Source organism: Vicia villosa, linkage group LG6 (assembly GCF_029867415.1).
Source record: "Vicia villosa cultivar HV-30 ecotype Madison, WI linkage group LG6, Vvil1.0, whole genome shotgun sequence".
NCBI lineage: Eukaryota > Viridiplantae > Streptophyta > Magnoliopsida > Fabales > Fabaceae > Vicia > Vicia villosa.
This window is the reverse complement of record NC_081185.1, coordinates 20,164,201-20,185,591: the sequence shown is the minus strand read 5'-3', so window position 1 is coordinate 20,185,591 and position 21,391 is coordinate 20,164,201. Positions and strand designations below refer to the sequence as shown.

Below are 21,391 nucleotides of genomic sequence, written 5' to 3'. Positions count from 1 at the left end.
GTCAAATTAGGCTTTTAATCGTGAGAATGCCCGAGTCATGAGGGCATGAACTCAAGTTTCCCCTGCAAGTCCTGGAGAAACTTTTTCCTGCAAGACAACGATCCATGTAGAGAGATTTCCCCAAGCAAGTCAACAGATGGTAGTCTCCCTCAAAGAGATAGTTTGTTCACTTTTGGAATTCCTCAGCCGAGAATCTCCTGCAGAGCGACATTCGACAGTCTTCTTCAGACAAGATAGTCTGCTTCACATTTTAGAATTCTCTAGAGGTTTGGTATTTCCCCCAGCAGGGTCAAGAAGTGCCACTTCTTGCCAAAGGAAATTCAGAATCTCCCAGCAGATTGACAAATGATTCCCCAGCGGAGTCAGTGAATGGTAGTCTTCATCCAGAGGATAATTCATAATCCCCGGCGGAGTCAGTGAATGAGTCAACAAATGGCAGTCTCTCCCAGTAGAAGACAGTTTGTTTCCCCAGCAGTCAGCAAATGGCAGTCTCTTTCAGTAGAAGACAGTTTGCTCACTTTCTTTCATGACAGAGTCAACAAATGGCAGTCTCTCCCAGTAGAAGACAGTTTGTTTCCCCAGCAGTCAGCAAATGGCAGTCTCTTTCAGCAGAAGACAGTTTGCTCACTTTCTTTCATGACAGAGTCAACAAATGGCAGTCTCTCCCAGTAGAGGACAGTTTGTTCCCCTAGCGATTGGCAAATGGCAGTCTTTTCCCAAGAAAAGACAGTTTGTCTGTTAAATACTCAAGAGATCGACAAATGGCAGTTTCTTCAAACAGTTTGTCTGTTTCTGGGATGTTTAACTCCCCACAGAGTCGATGAATGGCAGTTTTCCTCTTAGGGAAACAGTTCGTTGATTCCCCAGGCATCAGTTGACGAATGGCAGTTTTCATCCCGAAAACAGTTCGTCCGCCTTCAAACGAAGTCATTAGCCCCTCAAAAGATCATGAGGCCATATGACATTCTTTCAAAGACGTCAAGTCAAAAGGGAAGATGGTGAAGTTTCTTTACTACCGTCAAATGGCGTCTCATCTCCAAGTGCTGATGAGAAGTTTGATGAGGAAACAAACCTTTAAAGTTTCTTTACTATCGTCAAATGGCGTCTCATCTCCAAGTGCTGATGAGAAGTTTGATGAGGAAACAAACCTTTAAAGTTTCTTTACTACCGTCAAATGGCGTCTCATCTCCAAGTGCTGATGAGAAGTTTGATGAGGAAACAAACCTTTGAAGTTTCTTTACTACCGTCAAATGGCATCTCATCTCCAAGTGCTGATGAGAAGTTTGATGAGGAAACAAACTTTTGGAAATTTTCTCTTTATCTGAGATATTGTCCAGACGCAACCAAGACCAGTTTCGAGATATGGACATCCGAAACGAGGAAAGGTTGTTTACCTTTTTCTAAGTATCAGCACTTAGTTAAAGAAGATGGATTGCGCATCCTACATTGCCATCCATTCACCAGAATCCACATCAAGTATTTCTGCAGGAGTTAGTCTCCTCATTCCCCGCCAAGTGCGACAACAGGATCAAATCATGCAAAGATTTTATCAATTACAACATCTCAGGAGCGCCCAAAATTCGGGCATTCTTTGATATTTAAGTCTCTTTTACGCAGGAGAGATCGAGATCTCAATCTCTCTCCCTCCAGATAAAAGAAACTTAAATAGGGGCATCTGTCATACCCTAATTTTTGACCCCCCTGAGATGACATATCTTCAGGATTTTTCATCAGGTCAAGACAAGTACCCAGAGCAGTCATTTCTCCATCTGGTACCTAATCGAGGATGCTCGAAGACAAGAAAGCTCAGGCAAAGGATCAATCAATACAAAGACTAGTCTTTAATACAATCATGGGGCTCAAAAACTTCACTTTTCTCATTTATGATTGATTAGACATCCAGTCATATGAGTACAGGTTTACTCAGGTCACCAGACTAGGGTTTTGAGCCTATCAGGGACTAAAATCAGGGATCACTTTTGGGAAACCCTAAAAAGCCCCAGGGAACCATTCAAAAACATCAATCATCTTCAAATAACTCATATGACAAGATCTACTAGACATCACACTTCAATTCAAAGTCTACAGTCATTATTTTCACATGGTCGACAAATTAGGGTTTTGACCTAATTCACCAAGATAGTTGACTTTTAATCAGGGCATGAATCCAAAACTCAAGACATGATTCAAGAATCTCTACTACCTCAATATAATCCATTTACATCATTCATTTGAGGAAAAGATCTTGTTTCTACACAAAAGCCCAAAAATTCACTTTGTCAGAAAAAAGTCAACTGTGAAGGATCATCATTGACTTTTAAGGTTTTTGGTCAAAAAATGACTTTCAAAGATTAATATCATCAATATATGGATGTCAAAGTCATTTGGCCAAAGAAATTCAAAGAAATTCATCAAGGAGCAAAAAGTCGGGAATTAGGGTTTTTGAGGGCATGGTGAGATCTCAAAATTTCACCTACACAACTCAAAAAACTTCCAACATGAAAGTTGTAGATCTTGCAAAATAAAACAACATCTCACATAAGAACTTTTTTCAAAAGATCAACCATTTATGAAGTTTTGGAAATTTTGAAGTTTAGGTCATAAACACTTAGAAATTTTTCTAAGTGTTTTAACCTAGTTTTCATCCAACTTTGGGCTCATTTTTCACAAATTTCCCAAAGGATTCTGAAGAAACTCCAAACTAATGATTTGAAGTAGATGTTTAGGGCTTTCCAAATTGTGTTCAACCTTCTTCAAATTCAATTTGAGCTAGGAGTTATGCTTGTTCAAAGTTGGCCTCATGAAGTAAAATTATAGGTCATGTACAATTTGGAACTTTGCAATTTTGTGCATTTTGCTTCACTAAGTGATGCTACACGACCTCTAATGCATCTGAAACCATACCATACATCAATTTTCATCATTGCATAAGGATTAGAGAAGATTCCCAAAAACAAAGGCATGTGATTATGTAATGATTGCATTTTTGAATTTATGGCAAATTGATGATTCATCAAAGGAATCTTCTCCCAACCAATTGGAGCTCATTTCTGCAGCCATTTGGTCCCCTAAGATCAAGCAAAACCGATGGCTAGGGAGTGGTATCAAAGAGCTCATCATTGCACTTGGAATATTCTTTGAATTCCTTCATGGCTAAGAAAGCAAATCAACTTCACTAAGGAAGCTCACTCCTCTGCAGCTATACCAATCCATTTGCCTATAAATACAGATGCATTCCTCATTCAAAAACACACCAAAGCAACCATATTCCTTGCTTTCTCTTTCTCTCCTCTTGTTCATTGTTTTTCAAAGTTCTTTGGCAAGAAGAATCGATTTCTTCAAACCAAAGCTTATCTTTGGGAAGTGAGCATTCTAACATCTCAAGGGAGGTCATTTGAGGTGATCCAAGCACCTGGATCACTTCTGTAGGTGGAGGAACACCATTGTTGCTCTCACTTTGGAGCATCTGCAGTTGGAGGTCCATGGAGTGATTCAGAAGGTTTCAAGGCAAGCCAATCATCCAGACACACTCCTCAGGTCATAGTGAAGCTAACCAGATGGCTGCAGCTCATCTGTAACTCAGGATTCAACAACCTCCATGTCCACTTGAAGCTCAAATCGAGTGAGGTCCATAGAACAATTCAGAAGGATTCAGGCTACAATAAGCATCCAGTTAGCATCATTGAGTCTCAGGGAAGCTATTGAGATCATTCATTCAAGCCCAGGTGCTCTCAATCATCCTCACGACCTCCATTTTCAGAGGTAAGTTTCTGAACTTCACCTCTCTAATTTAAGTACTCTTTATGAAATAGCTCGATTCTATCTTGTTCAGCATCATCAGAGGATTAAAAACCCTCTATCATCATCCATTTATCTTTCAGTATAGTCATTTAATTTGATTTTGAAATTTTAGGGTTCTTCACGATTTCTGGTAAATTAGTTAGATGTAGTTAATATTAGTTCATGTTAGTTACATATTTAGAATCGTGAGTGAAATTAGAGCAAGTTTCGTGTTTACATCATGGCAAATGATTGAGAAATGAGTGAGTTCAGAAATTCAAATTCATGGAGCTTGAGGTTGAAGACGAAGATGGTGGTGGCGCGCAAAATTCAAATCTCAGGGCAGAGTTTATTTTATTTTGAGTGGTATGCGTTTTATTAATGACTAAACAACTTGCCCTAGTGGCCACACATGCGCCCTTAGTATCATCATGCCACAAGTCTGGGGTTCGAATCCCCCTCGCCCCAGACTTTTTGATTCTTTTATTTTTTAAGGATTTACAACTCGTTTTGAAACATGACCAAATGGAGGCAAGTCACTAACACTGAGCGCGCGTTGGCTCAGTGGTGTTGTTTTGGATTGGTGACCTCAAGGGCGTGGGTTCAAACCCTCCAAGGGCCAAAACTTATTTTTTAACACTAATTTCTTTCATTTCTCTTCACAACTTCACATATTTATTTAACCTATCAAAATAAATCATTTTCACTTCATTTTTCACACACTTTTTATTTAACATATCTATTTTGTGAATAATCAAAAAAATCATAAAAATATTATTTATTTCATGTATTTTTATTAGGTTTAAAATAGTATGTTTTAGGTGTTTTCTTAAATACTTGAATACATATTTTTTACTTTGTTTTAAACTAAATCACTTGGTAAATAATTTTATGATGAAACCCTAATTGTTTAGGTCTTAATTAAGTAAAAATCTTTATTTTTACTTTAATTAAGTTGACTTTTGTCAATTCTCAAAACTGTTTTCAATCTCTGATTAAATCAAATGATTAAGGTTTTCAAACAACAAAACCTTATATCATTTCAAATCATTTCCAACTGTTTTTATCACCAGTACTGCAAAGTACTGGGCCTCTAATAGAGTGTAAGTCCCAAAAAACCTTCTCTTCTTAGCTTGTTTTCAAAACTGTATTTTCAAAATCTTCTTTCTGTTTTCAAAACATTCTTCTGGTATTTGAAGGGCATTATTCCCGGTGAAACTCTTCAGATACCTATGTGACCTTTGTCCATCTTCACTTCTTCTGTTTTCAAAAACCATTAACTGTTTATCATAAATATTCAACTGTCATCAACAAAACAACAAAAATTACTGATGAGGCTCTGTATATACTTCTTCAATGGCCTCCACTCCATCCAGGTTAGGCTTTACAAGCTTTCAATTTACAGTCTTTATTTAAATTACTGTCAAATATAAATTGTGCATATATTAGTTTAGAACTACGTTTGAGTATAAACCTTAGGACAGTTAAACTATATATATATTATAGGAATATGGCCTAGGATTGAGAATGTCTTCCCGGTGAAGGCTCTTTCCTAATTAGAGATCTGTAGTTCAAACCCCCAAGATGAATTATTCCCGGTGAAACATCTTGGCAAAAACCTTAGAATCCAAATAAATAGGACACATCCACCCAAAGAGGAATTATTCCCGGTGAAACCTCTTACCCATTTGCTTAGAGCCAAAATAAGTTCAAAACTGCATAGCTTTCTCTTGTGCTATAACAAGGACCCTCGATTAGCCTCCTCTTGGGCTTTGTACAAGGACCCACAGGCTTCTTAAAAGCATTTCCAGCTTCCTCTTGAGCTTGTATACAAGGACCCATCAGGTTTCTTATAAACATAGGAACAGGTCTTTAGCCACCTTTTAGCCTACCCTGGTGAGTTTCTTCCAATTTAAACCAGACTTTAAAACAAGCTAAGTTTGTCTCAATTTCACATTGAGTACATTTTTGGAATGAGAGACATGGACAGTCTCTGTCACCCTTATCTTCATCAATCCTCATTAGTAGAGTCTAGGATCTATGTTTTGGTAATCCTCAGCATTGAGTCAGCCTTCATCTTGGGCTTTAAACAAGAAGTCTCCACTAGATAATCTTTCTGCCAATCCTTTCTTCCTTTAATAATTAATGGAGTGCTACCCAAATCATTCATTTCAACAAAAACCCCTGGAAAGGGTTAGCCTCCAACATCTGTCTAAAAATGTCAAAATCCCTGGAAAGGGTTAGCTTCCACACATTCCTTCATTTCAATAAAACCCCTGGAAAGGGTTAGCCTCCAAAATTAATTAATAAATAATTTCATTCTCTTAGGAGATAATTTCCCCAAAAGAGTCAGAATCCCTGGAAAGGGTCAGCCTCCAAAAAACATGATAAAGTCAGTCTTTTAACAGACAAATTCACCAGCTGAGTCAAATCCCTGGAAAGGGTTAGCTTCCAAAGAAAAACAGTCTTTCAATAAATAAAACCTCCTCAGTAGAGTCAAAACCAACAAAAACAGTTAGCCTCAACCTTGGGCTTCATACAAGGCACCCAAACAATAAAACTCCCCTGTCAAGAGTCAGCCTCAACCTTGGGCATTGTACAAGGCAGATAATAGAGTCTCCCCAGTGAGTTCTTCATCACTCAGTAGCCACAACCTTGGGCTTCGTACAAGGCAGATAAACCATACCTTTCATATGTCAAAGATTCCTAACACTTAGGATCTTTCCCCATATAGTCATCCATACTTAATTCGTTTAAAAGTCCGCCACAACCTTGGGCTTTGTACAAGGCAGAAAGTAATGTTTTCCCTAGCTACAGTCAGCCACAACCTTGGGCTTTGTACAAGGCACATAAAATAGAGTCATTCAATTATCCTCAACAGTCAGCCACAACCTTGGGCTTTGTACAAGGCACATAAAATAGAGTCATTTATAGTCTCAAAAAAATTCAATTATCCTCAATAGTTAGCCACAACCTTGGGCTTTGTACAAGGCACACAAACAGAGTCTCCCTAAATAGAGTCAGCCTCAATTCTGGGCTTTGTACAGAACACAAAAATACCGTATAATTAATCCCCAGTGGAGTCATCTCCCAGAGTCAATAATATTAATTAATCAATCAAAAAGCCTCAAGCTTGGGCCTCATACAAGCCAGCTAAAAGTCAAATCTTTTATACAGTAGATAGACATAGCTTATCTCCATAGAGAGATATTTTTACTACTCTACCACATTCAAACAAACATTACATTTCAATTTCAATTTCAATTAAAGTCTCCCATTTAGGACTCTGAAAGACATGTCCTGGCACATCCCCAGACTTGTACACTTTCCCTAATTTGGACGAGCAACTTTCTTTCATTTAAGAGGCATCTGACTGGCATACTTGCACACACACAAGTAAGGTCCCCCTCTTGAATGAAATGAATTCAGTTATTCTGTCACTCTTTCAAAATGTTTGTGGTAGAATAGTATAAATACCTCTCTGTAGAGATGATTTCATGTCTCTTTACTGTAAACAGAGATTTAATTCCAAGCTTCAACCTTGAGCTTCAAGCAAGGCAACAAAAAAATCATTAATTTCCCTAGTTAGTTCCCCGAACTACATTAAGCTCTGACTTCCACTAGGGATATGTAGGCATGAGGTTCACAAGGAATCTCAGCGAGCTAATAAAATACCAAAAATAGTCAGTCTGTCTATCTGTCTGTCTTTTCAAAATAATTCAATTCCTTCTCCTAACACAAAGGAGAAACTTTCCCAATCATTAGCAGCAAACACAATCACAATGACACAGAGAAGGTTCCTGTAGAGTACTACAGATATGTAGGGTGTTTAAACACTTCCCTATGTATAACCGACCTCCCGGACTCCAGAATTTCTAGTCTAGGTGAAATCCCCACACTTAGCAAACTCCTAGGGTTTAGTTGAGATCTTTTTTCCCCTTTCCTACTCGTAGGACAATAAGAAAGTTCGTGTGATATCGTAGGAAGAACTGAAATAAAATTCATCCCACCACGGGCGCATTCTCCTTCCAAATTTCGCGTGAAGGGTTTAGCGTGCCGTCCTCCCAAGTGAAACGGGGAGGTAAAGAAAACGACCACCACAACTTCGATGCATACTCTGGCACTATCATATTACCTTGGGTCAGCTCCGGAAATTCGATCTCTTTTCTGCCCCGAACATCCTCAGGGAAGTACCTCCTCAGGAATTCTCTCTTGAACACAGCCCAAGTAACATCTATACTATCAGCATTCAGTTCAGCTCTGGTCGCCATCCACTAGTCATCAGCTTCTTCAGACAACATATGTGTACCATACCTCACCTTCAGATTCTCGGCACAATCGATGACCCTGAAAATCCTCTCGATCTCCTTTAGCCATTTCTGAGCACCTTCAGGATCGTGCGTGCCTTTGAACAATGGAGGATTGTTCCTCTGAAAATTCCCCAGTTTCCTGTCAGCACCAATCCCTACTCCTCCAGCATTTCCTCCCAGCACACCAGCAATCATGCCCAGAGCCTCAGCGATAACATCATCGTTTCTTCCACCTCTTCCAGCCATTGTTCTGCTTAAATCACAAACAATTCAGTCAGAACAAAAGTATCGACAAGTTAACTCGTAAAGTCGCATACACAGGAAAGACCGACACAAGACTCTGGTCACAACGACCAACTACGCTCTGATACCACTATTGTAACACCCCTCTAATTCCCCGCGGCAAATAACAAATTAAATCAGAGTAACATGCAACAAGGGTGTCACAATTCATAATAAAATAAACATCATTCGTCATATGTCATGCATTCACTAAGAAACGTCTGATCATAACTCATAATCCAAATTATCATGTTTACACAGCGGAAATAAATCATCAAGTCAGCATCCCATCATTAATGCATAAATCTTCAAAATACATTAAACAAATAGAGTTATCAACTAAAACTCAAACATCGCGTTTCCCAGTGTTACATCTATCAGAGCACGACACCTGACGCTAACTAACAAATTGACTTATGAGCTAATCCTCACCAAGTCAAGCCGCTATCCTTAATCTGAAAATGACAACAAGTAAGGGTGAGTTTCATCACAATTAACCAATGTTATTGCATTATAAACAACAATATGTCATAGTTATATTGTTCACCCAATCGTTTCATATTCAGACATTTCATCATTCACACATTCACCAATCATCCAACATAACACAAGATACATCATTCATGTTATAAAAATTATGCATATGTATGAAACTGACACTATGCATGTGGTACCAACATCATCAATGGGAAAACCCACCGACCGATCTAACCTCATCAAGATACGGCCCTACCAGTACAATTCCACACAATGGGAATTGTACCCTTCACTTTATCCCCACATCATCAGAATTCAGTCCTCAACAATGGTTATGAATGCATGCAAACATGTATACAACATACTTTCATCATCATCATTCTATGAGTAACATCATCTTATACTCATTTCATCATCATCATCATCATCATCATCATCATCATTATCAAAGCATGTTTATATATACATTAACATCATTCAATTAAATCATATATCAATTAATCATACGGATTATCTCATTCAGCTCATCATAGTTCAAACATCATTCAAAACATATCATCATTTCACAAGTTACGCATCTTCAAACTTTCAAAATTCACAAACAGCAAAATCTGCATCTCACGCTGGCCATACGCGTACCAATAGAGCAAAAATTCCACAAACACATACCATACGCGTATGAACAGAATCACATTTCCACATAAAACACACACATACGCGTATCATACACGTACCAACACCTCATCATACGCATACCATACGCGTACCAGCAGAAGGTGCACTTTGGTGCACAACGGGGAGCGTACCATATGCGTACCACCCCCCATACGCGTATCATTCGTGAATGGGCAGAAGTTCCCAAAACCTGCAACTTACCCATTCGTCTTCCTCACGAATCCATCTGTTACAGCCTGCGATTTGGATCTAAAAACATAATTTCCACCCTCTTAACAGTATAGGATTCATCTAACATCAATAGTATATGACTCTATATTCGATTTTACTCATCACAACCTAATTCTACTCATTTTATTAGGGATTCATACTCATAGATTTCAATCTAATGATGAACACAACAACAAAATCAGAATACAAAAACCTATTGATCTAAACAACATTCCTAATCAATATTATCATTCAATCATACAATAATAGAGATTAATTGGAGAGTCCCCCCTTACCTTAGTTAAGAGTTCTTGGATGGTCTCTCCCTCTACAGTTCTCCTTTCAGTTCTTCGTGTCCCAACTGCTCTGTTCTTTCACGTTCTTTCTTTTTCCCAATTCCTTATTATTTTATGAAAAATAATATTAAGATTAGTAAAAGGCTTTACCACACCACACCCCTTTACTTACTAACCTCCCACATGGCCCAAGTGCCATAAACCATCATTTTTCCCATTATTTTCATAAAATCTAAAATAATTCTAATTATTAATTCAATTTCTTAATTAAATTAAAAATTAAAATATACGAGTGTTACAAAGACCCACCCTTACCTTAGGTTAAATTCCTCCTCCTAGGGTTGCCTCCTTCTTCTCTCTTTTTTCTCCTCTCTTTTTTTTTTTCTTTTCTTCACTTCTCTCACCATCTTCCTATTTTTCTTTGTTTTGTTAAACTCTCACTAAAATAACAATCTAAATGGGCTTACTAAACATTAACCAACACCTTTACTCATTCTATCACCTTATTAGACCCAATTGCTTATTTTATCATTTTCACACTCGCTAACCCAATATATATATATATATATATATATATATATATATATATATATATATATATATATATATATATATATATATATATATATATACACTAGTGCAGAAAGTACTTTTTACATCAGGCGAAAAATACTTTTTACATCGAGTATGGGTCCGTTGTAAATCCAAGCGATGTAGTAAATCAGAGACATTTTACATCGGGCTACAACATGATGTGAAAAGTACACATACCACATCGGTTGAATGTTACGTCTAATGTGAAAAAAAATCTCATTTTAAATATATATATATATATATATATATATATATATATATATATATATATATATATATATATATATATATATATATGCCATATTTTACATCGGTTGCTTCAAAGGACCGATGTGATATATAGTTTTTTACATCGGTTTCATCCGTTTCCTGATGTAATATATTGGTTTTTACATTTGTTCCCACAATCGCCCGATGTTATATGTTTGCTACTTTTTAGCGAATTCTAGGTGTTTTCCTGTTTTCCCTGTAATTTTTTTGGTACCTAATTTTTCATATTTTTCCAGTACCACATAGACCACAGTTAGGTAACTATTTTTATATTTTTCTCACATCACATAGACCACATTTAGGTCATTATTTTCATAAATTTCTAACCAGTGAAGGATAATTTCATTGCACCATATATTCTTCAAAATGAACCGTTGATTTACAAAGGTATTAATCTAGGATACATACAAGTGTACAAAAATATAAGAAAGTTTACACACGGTGGAATATTACAACAATAACAAAACAAGTGAAACCATACAAAAATATCCAACCATTTATAAGTCCTTTTTCCCGCACTTGAAATACCAACATGCATCCACGAGAAGATGAGTTGTAGCTTCGGTAGACAACACCAAAATCACATTTTCTAACAATAAACAATAATAACAATTAACATCAGCAGACAACACCAAAGTCAAGAAACTCAAATCAGATATATAGACAATTCCATATAACTCACCAGATAAAGCTTAATCTTTATATAACTCAAAGAAACATTTTGCCCAACAGAGTCGCAAATCATCATGTGTTAATTCTGTTGGGTCATGAAATACCTACAATACGTGAATAACAATATAGAGTTATTCGTTGAAAATTCAAATTAAGTTGCAAACGCGAAGTAAATAACAAAGTAAAGATATTTTTTTAGCATGACCCATACAAGAATATTTGGCATTAGTGTCCCAGCTTTTAAGTTCTTTTTATCATCTTATTCCTTACACTGCTGAACAACATTGGATATATTATGAACAACCAACCATTAAGAATCTTAGGCTATACTCTACAAGATGATTAGAAAAGTTAGAAACTCCACTTTATAGAGAATTAAAATGAGTTACACTACAACAAGAACTACAACATATACCATGAATGGCCTATTTTAAACAAACTCAATTCTTTCACTATTTTATATATATTCTGGGGTCTGTTAGTAAGATAGATGCAAAAATGATGTGCATACCTAATAGTATATGTTTTCAGCTCATTACATAGCATCTTCAATTTGACAGTTAAAATGGAAAAAACAAAAGACAGCGAAAAAATAAAGATAACCTCCAAGAAGCAAAGATACAAACGAATTGCATTGGATGTGTTTATTTATTATCCTTAGCCACCTTCTTTTGTATCTCATCAGCAACATTAAAAATGCCAAGTGTTGGCTGGTTCCATACAAAACACTTCTTATTCTTTGCATGATGCTGCAAGTAAGATGAGCAGAAAGTTAGACATAACTAAAGGGCAAAGAAATTAAGCATTACTGTACTTAAATAACTTGAAACTTTTATAAGTTGAAGCTTAATTGCAACGGTGTTAAGGGTCTACCATCAATGCACAATGCTCACAGAAGTAGTGTTTGCACTTGGTTGAAACATGATCCACAAATGGATTCCTAGAAATGAAACACGCAAATGGTAATGAATCATCGTCGGAATCATCATCGTCATTCAATCCTTGCATATATCAGGCTAATAATCAAATCTTGCTGAAACTCGTATGTGAGACGAAGCCCAGAGAGGACCGTGTGATCCACCGGCCTTTTCACCAGCAACTGAGTGCTCTCTACAAAATCCAGCCTTATGATCTATGTAATAATTGATTCCCTTGTATAATTTCCCATCCTCTGAGCCAGTTCCCTTTCCTTTGAGATTCTATGAAGTTAGCTTAAAAGCTCTTTCACGAATGGCACGAGCATCTTTCGAAAAATCAGTCTCAGCCTCCAAAGTTGCAGTTGCTTTGCTATCGTGTTGAACCCGAATCTCTTTTGAAGACTCAAAATGAAAGCCGTGTTTCTCAGATCCTTCGATTCATGGTCCTTTTCTAAACATGCATCAAAGAGCCTTCATTGTTCAAATCATCCTTATCTTCATTATCAATAGTACGTTTCCTTATGTTCAAATCTATGTTCTTTCAACTCGCCGCATTATAAACAACAACAACTTCCCTCCCTCCGTCAATTCTAATCTCTCTCGGCGTATCATCATACAAACAAACAGTCAGACATACATGAACGAAATCAAAAGAAAACCGAATCCTCTTTTTCATCCCAACCCCAATTCACCATGCTTCAAGGATTACTAGTTACAAAACAATAAAGCATAATTAGAAATCAAAGTGAGGAAACGAGTGGAAAACATGAAATCCAGGTAATACCTCTTCCTCACCCTTGCTCGCCTTCTTCTTTTGATCTGGGATTTTCTGCGCTTCTGTTGGTTGTTTGTTGTTGTTGTGTTACTGTTGTTGATTGTGGTATACGATTTTGAGTGATGCAAGGTTTTTGAGTATTGAGATCGAAGGGTTATGGTGAGGTGAGTGAAGGTAAATCGATTTTGGTTGAAGATTTGAGCGAGGTTTAGAGTGTTGTTGGAGTGAAGTGTCAGTTGTGTTGATGGTATGTTGAGAGTATTTCTAGGGTTTTAGTGAAAAATTAGGAATAAGATTTCCCATCGTTTTATAAATTGCCCTATTTGAAGGCCCACTACGTAACATTTATCACATCAGGTATTAACTAAACCCGATGTAAAAACCCTTATAAGAAGATTTTCATTTCTAGGACATTTCCCATCGGTTTTGAAAGGCCCGATGTAAAGGCCCACTCGTAACATTTATCACATCGGGTATTCACTAAACCCGATGTAAAAACCCTTATAACAAGATTTTCATTTATTTACAATTCTGCCACCGCCTTTTTTTCTTTCATTTTATTTACAATACTGCCACTGTGTTATAGATTTTTCTTTTTTTAATATATTTTTTATATCATTGGAAAGAAATATCTTATGTAAAATCTTTTGACAAAAAATTTTCACATCATATATTTTGATACCTGATGTAATATCCTTTAACCAAATGTCATATTTTTAGTAGTGAAATATATATATATATATATATATATATATATATATATATATATATATATATATATAGGACATATCATATGAGAATGACATCTTTATATGAGAATGTGAGAATGAATCTGAACCATTGGATTTTAAAATAAATGGTGAAGATTATGGGTGAATCTTTTTTTTCTCTCTCCTACCTCATTTATTTCAAAATGTAGGAAACAGAAAAAAAAGATTCACCCATAATCTCCACCATTTATTTTAAAATTCAATGGTTTAGATTCATTCTCACATTCTCATATAAAAAAGGCATTCTCATATGATATGCCATATATATATATATATATATAATTAATAAAATAAATAATTACTATATCACATAATAATTAATAAAATAAATAATTAATAAAATAACTAATAGTAAAATAACTAATAAAATCGGGGTGTTACATTAGCCATTTTTCATCCTAACGTAAGCACTCTAAATTCAACACAACAACAATGCTCACTCGTAACAAAAATAAAAGGTTGGTTGTTTCTTAGAAGAAAGAAAAAAAGTAAAGAAATCAACTTGATTGATTAAGGTTCTTTTTTCTACTTTTTTCACTTCATACGAGACATTCAACCTTTGATTTAGCGTTTCTCACTTCTTGGCAATAAAATTTAAATTGAGCAAATTTAAGAGAAGTTTGGTTTAACCATTAGAAGAGATTGGTAGTAGTTTTTTGAAGTAGGATAAAATATGTAGAGAGGATAAGGTATGTAAGGATTTGTGGAGATTATATTTTAGAAATGCAACTATTTTTAGTGACAACAAAAAGCTATGCATCCCGACAATGTATGTTGTGCGAAATGAGTGAGAGAGATTTGATACATGTTCCATTTTAAATTTTAATTATTTATGAGTAATATAAGAGAAAAATATATAATGGTCAAATTAAACCAACTTAGTTCTTACTTGATTTAGGGATTCTATAGATTTCTTGATATGTTATTGTCATAGGTCCTCCTAATCATGATTTGTCTGACTTGTGTATTTGAAATTAGCTCTACTCCTATTATACTTGATCACATGTGAAAATTGTTCAAAAAATTAAATTTATTTAGCATGTCTCTTGTTCAACTTACCTTTCCCCTTTAAATAGTTTAAAGACTCAAGGTCATTATAAATGAGAAATTCTTTGGAAAGTAGGTAATGTTTCTAAGTTTTCAATGCTATAAATAAGTGGGGGATTGTTGTAATTAATAACAATAATTAATGATCATGGGCGTATTCCAAAATATCAAGAAGTGTTGCAGTTAACAATCAAAATAGGCAACACTTTTGAAGTGTTGCAATAGGCTAAAGGTTGCAACTCTTGGTAAAAAGTGGTTTTGTAAGGGTGTGTTTCATCGAGGTTCGCAATCTTGTGAAACAACACTACTTGGCTTATAAATTGATCATTCCAAATTCAGAAAAACAAATAACAAAAAGCCATCTTTTCACTACAAATTTCTGATTTTATCTTCTTTACATCCAGATTTTCATCGGTCTTATGCAAACTCGAATATAGGCTGAATTATCCTAGACTTTCCTCTGTGTTGACTCTAAGACACATTGAGAGTTCTTGAAATACTATTTAAAAAGTAATTTTATTCACAAATCCTGCTTTGATCCATTTAACTTACAATCAATTCCTAACATCTATATTTAACCTCACATAAGCCATATGAACCATGCATAATACATAACATAACATGTCACACAAGAAATAGCCAGTTATAGGTATGAGATTAGAACATATGCATTGGTGGTTTAACTATATGTTTGTTATAGTTAGTAGGTAAATATTTTCATTCCTCCATTACTTTTTTGTTTACTTTTATTAATTTTTCACTTTAATATACTTTTTGTTTAATGTTTTTGGTGGAGGACTACAATTTGGGTAATTTGTTTTCCTTGGTCAAGTATAAATTAAGTAACTACGAAGCTAATTTGTTTGGAATTCAAACATGGATGTTGTAGGCCCAACACAATATTTTCCCATACTATAAAGTTTGAATTAAACATCGTATATGGAGGCATCTTTTGTTCATCCTATACTTCATACCTTTCAAGAGTTGACAAATTTATTTGATGAATTTTAGAAGTAGAGAAATTTTTATTTAGGATCTAAGGAGGCATCTTTTGTTCATGCTACACTTCATACCTTTCAAGAGTTGACTAGTTTGTTTGATGAATTTTAGAAGTGGAGCAATTTTTATTTTTATTTCTTTTGTGTTGTTGGTTTTTCTTGTTGGTATTGGTGAAAGGGTATTGATATTTTTGTAGATTTATAATTCTTGTATTCCCCTTTCTAATGCTTGACTCATTCAATTTAAATAACTATGCTTTTTATTTTCGACTAATAACAATAATTATAATATTTTGAGTTTTTTAAATATTGTTGGGTTTTGAACTTCCACATCAAAACCAACCCAATTTATATGGTATGATACTCCTGTAGATAATTTATGGCAATTCTTTATCAGAAAAAACTTGAATTATGAGGAAATACAAGGGATAATCAACGCTTAATACAAGAAGAGAAAGCGGGGATCACCGGAAAGAACAAAACGCCAAAATCTACAAAGCTTTATAATTGAGACATCTAACCGGATCAATCCTCCAATCATCAAATTTTTTCCAACTCTTGATACTTTTTTTGTTTCTTTTACTAAACATGACAGTCTTAAAGGTAAATTTCCTTTGTTATCTTCTTCAAGCCTGTAAGTTGAAGCCACCAAAAACTGATAGTATTTTGAGTTTGATAAATTTATATGAAAATCCAAAATATTAAGTCTTGCTGAAATAACCATTCTCCAGCATGTAATATAGATTTTTGTTTATCGTTACTTTATGCATCGACAACATATGTTTTACCTTTGTTTCTATTACCCATATCATAGGAGACACCCTGTGTGACCGTTGCCATATTGGGGAAATTTGAGGATGGCCAAGAAGGATGTTATTATCAAGGATGTGTTGAGTGCACAAAAGTGTGTCTTTAAAAGATGGAAAGCTGATGTGATATGGTAATCACATCACTGCTGAAAAGGTGCCAAGGTATTGTGTATATCAAGTTGTTGTTATTACTAATTCAAAAAATGCCAACCATTATTGAACTTTATGAGTGAAAATTTCATTATATCACAATTAATGTAGGTATAAGCTTGAAGTTTTGGCAACTGACATGAAATTCAAGGCAAGGTTTGTCTTTTGGGATGGCGATTGAGTGAAGTTAATTGGAAAGTTTGCTTTTCAAATGAGAAGGGAGTTGGTAGAGTTAGTTAATTTCAGTTTGTTCAGCAGATAATTTTTAGAATTTAAATTTTAATATAGGTGTTGGTATTAATTCAGGCCAGTGAAGATAATTCCCTTGAATTCCCTTATGAACTTAATGCAATTTTTAAAAAGTAGTTGGCCATTAGAGCTGTTTTTCAGCCAAAATATGGCTGACTTTCTGTCATTGGCTTCAAAGATTACAAAGATTCCCGTAAAAAAAGCGATACTTCCAAATATAATGTACTCAACTGTGTTTGAAGCAAGTGTCCTAAAATCGTTGTGGCATCACAGCATACACCGAAGTTTCGAACATCCGACCCTTTGTCATAAGAGGAACTAAGAAGTTTTTCAGTAAATCATTTCCTTCAAATATGAACACCTTGAGTAATACATTTATCGTCACTTACCCTAAACTAATATTTGCTTATGCATGATGATTGCAGGAGCCTTTGTCTACATCTGCAAATTATGACCCTGGTGTTGAAAATTTTGTCCTGACTATGTCAAAGAAATCTTTAACTGATGCAGTAGAAGATATTGAAAGTGTCCAACTTTTCTCAACCAATATAACCAAAGAGATAAAAAAGGTGAAATAATTAGAACCCTAAATAGATCCTTTAGTTAGCCAAAATGTTTTAATGCAAAGAATTGGATTGTTTATGTTAAGTTTTTACTTTGTGACTTTGGAGATCTGTTTCTGTTTTGAATTCAAGTTTATTGACTATGTTGAGTTTTTGGTTTTGTAATATTAACAACTGTGTTTCCTACAAGCAGAGAAGGAATAAGTTTAAAATTTATAAGAAGTTGTTGTCATCTATTTCAATTACAGTGTTTTATATGCAACATGCATGTTTGGGTTGTTCCATATATCTATGTCTTTGCATTTTTTTGTTGTTGTTGTTGTTGTTTGTGTGAAATAATCCATTCTATTCATCCATATCTAATATTCATAAAAAATAAGATATTTACATGATCAACTAAATACTTAAACCCATTAATTTTTAAAATATGTTTTTGATTGCAAATGAAATTTCGAAATATGTGAAGTTAATCATCAAGTTATATCTTGCCACTTTGATTAGCAACTCAATTCTTTAAGTTAATGGCTTACATTACAATCTTTAAGTTGATGGGTTTTGGTTTGTTCTACATTATTTGGTTTTTATAACTATATCATTATAACATGTATTTCTGAATGATTTTATAACATATTTTGATTTCATAAACTTCCCACAACAACTCAACAGCGCATTTGTTGGATTGAAACTGTGAAAACATTTAACTTCAAGTGATCACAAATGAGAAATAACAATCGTAAACAAAGAAGGTGTTTATATTTGTATTGAACGAGCTTTTGTCTATTCTCCATTATATGTGTCACTTAACATCATATCGGATTTAGGTTTGCTTGGTCTTGGCTTTAAGGATTGCATGGAAGAAGGCATTATTGTCATCTCCCATTCTAATCCAATCCAGTATGGTCCTTTGGTGAAGCAACTGCTCTTTTGCATTGTTCAGATTAATAACCTTCTTTGTCAAGTTCTTAATTCTCTCAATTAGATGAGTATTCAGTCTGTCCTGTATCAGCTCCTCTTGAGCCTGCTGAAGGTTTTTTCTGGCAACAAGAATCTGGTCCTTCATCCCTTTAAAATGTAAACTCAACTTTCTAATAGTACCCTGTAACCTTTGCAACTTTTTCCACATTCTGAACATGGCACTGCCTTCTAGAGGGAGCTCCCAATTCCTCTTAACACCCTCCAGGTAACCTTCAGATTGTGTCACCAGATTGGGGAACTTAAAATATCTACTTCTTTGCACCATTAAATCAACACTTTTGAGGCAGAGAAAAGAATGGTCTGACACACCTGGTTCCATGATATACAAAGTTAAATCCATGTTTTGTTGGTGCCAAGTCAGAATTCCAATAAGCATATCAATCCTCGAGTATATGGTTCCATTAGACTGCTTGTTGGTCCACGTGAAGTGATCACCCTTACTATCTTTCTCATGAAGATCCAACCTATCCATCATATCAACCAGGTCACAATAGTCATTCGCCATCACTTGATGTCCCCCAATTCTGTCATCAAGCCTAAGAACATTGTTAAAATCACCCCATGATAAATCGTGGTTTATCATTTTGCGGCTTAAGTTGTTCAATGTCTCTCCACAAATGTTTTCTCTCCATCAGAGTATTCAAGGCATACACACCAGTACACCAGTAGAACAAGGAACCATCAACTTTATAAACACCAACATGGATCAGTTGTTGTATGCTATGCATAAATCTAACTTTCAGCTTGCTCTCATTGTACATAATCCAAATCCTACCATTGGTGTGATTCATATAATTGTCTATATAATACCAAGAATGGTGGAAATTATTCCTAACATTGAGAGCTTTATTTTCCTTGACACGAGTTTCTACTAGGATAACCAAATCAGGTTGCAGTTCTGTGAGGCGGGAGCTAACCTTTCTGCACTTTCCAGATTTATTTATGCCCCTCAAATTCCAAGATACTATCATATTGAAGGTTCTAGATTCACCAAAGGTTCATTACCAGTCCTTAGTGAATCAAACATATTGCTACAGAAGCTATCCTCAGAATTAGTGTAGGCCTTACCATGAGTGGACTTCCCTTTCCTACTACTATCAGAAACCTCTGTCCATTTTATTGATGCCTCAGGTATGTCTTCAACTTGTTTGTTTCTTCTGCCTTCGTGTCTTCTTTAACCTCTGCTTGCTTTGCTTTGACCTGCCATTGTTTCTGTGCCTTTGGTCTCTCCTCTGATCATTGATGTCCCACTCTTTTGCATATCTCACAATACTTTGGCTCCCACTCCATCTCAATAGGTTGAATGAGTGTTTGCCCCTCCTCATTTCTGATCTTGATGCTTTCTTTCTATTTCACTGTAATGTCTATCTCAACTAGAATCCTTACATATGAAACACAGAGTTTTTGTGTAACGCCCGAAAATTTGATTATTCGCTTAATCTAGACGTTCGAAGTGTTTACTGAAGTTTTCGTATTTTGAGACGAGTTAGTCGATATTAGTTCGGGATAGCGGATCGATATTTAATCAAGAGTTTTGATATTTTCAGTATTAGAAATATTATTGGAATAATATTTGAAGATTTGGGAATTTTCTGAGTAATTAAGATTAGACGGAAAATATGATATATTGGTCGAATTTGGATTGTCGGTGTTATTTTTAAGAAACGTATTTGAATTTATTAAGTTAAAAGTCGGATTTAGTCGGACGGTCGAAGAATAATATTAAGAATAATATTATTTACAAGTCGGAATTATTATATCGACAGAATATTATTACAAGTGATATATTGGTTATTTAGATTAATTATCTTATTGGGCCTAAAATTGGTTGTGAAGAGGAAGTGTTAGCTAAGCCCAATTGAATAATAAAATTAGGGTTTTAGAGATATGAAGTGTAGTGTTGTCATTTGGGAGAAAACAAATTGTGAAGAGAAGGAGACAAGTCTTGGAGAAAATGAACAAAGCTTAGAAACTTCCATCCATGGTGCCAAATCAGAGACCCAACAAGTTGCTTCAAATTGATTAAGGTAAGGGTGGGGTTCTCTTCCTATAATGAGGCTTATGAAACATTGTATGTGGGGATTGGGTGTGTAGATTTACTGCATTTGTTTGTGGTAACTGTTGCTGGAAATTAGGGATTTAGATTTTGTGGTTGTGTGTTAAATTGTTCCGAAAACATGAAATTATGTATCTATTGTCGTTGTTGCCGTTTGTTTTGTTACTGTTGTGTTAACGTGAATATTGCATTTGTTTGTTTTGTTACGATTGGCACCAAACATGTGTGTACCAGTGACGTCGTCACTTCTAACCTTCCATGATGTGCCCGCGGTTTTGGTTCCAAATGACGGACGACAGTGTACCATTTCTTGCTGATGCTATTTAACATATATGCTATGTTTCCATGTGTTAATAATATATATATATATATATATATATATATATATATATATATATATATATATATATATATATATATTCAATGGTATTATACCATGGTATTGAATCATGGTTATGAAATTCTTATATGAATTAGAAACAGTAGGGAGTGTATAATAGTAGCAAAAGGATAGGA

At 35.1% G+C, this 21,391-nt stretch overlaps 1 long non-coding RNA gene and 1 pseudogene across 1 annotated transcript; one reads left to right on the top strand and one right to left on the bottom strand.

Moving 5' to 3' along the window:
* Positions 1-12,053: 12,053 nt before the first annotated feature.
* LOC131613328 (zinc finger CCCH domain-containing protein 1-like) lies at positions 12,054-13,118 on the bottom strand (annotated as a pseudogene).
* A 3,274-nt stretch (positions 13,119-16,392) lies between these two features.
* LOC131611313 (uncharacterized) lies at positions 16,393-17,842 on the top strand. Its single transcript, XR_009286851.1, has 4 exons — positions 16,393-16,676; positions 16,888-17,044; positions 17,144-17,614; positions 17,707-17,842. It is a non-coding gene; the product is annotated as an uncharacterized LOC131611313 (long non-coding RNA).
* Positions 17,843-21,391: the final 3,549 nt, after the last annotated feature.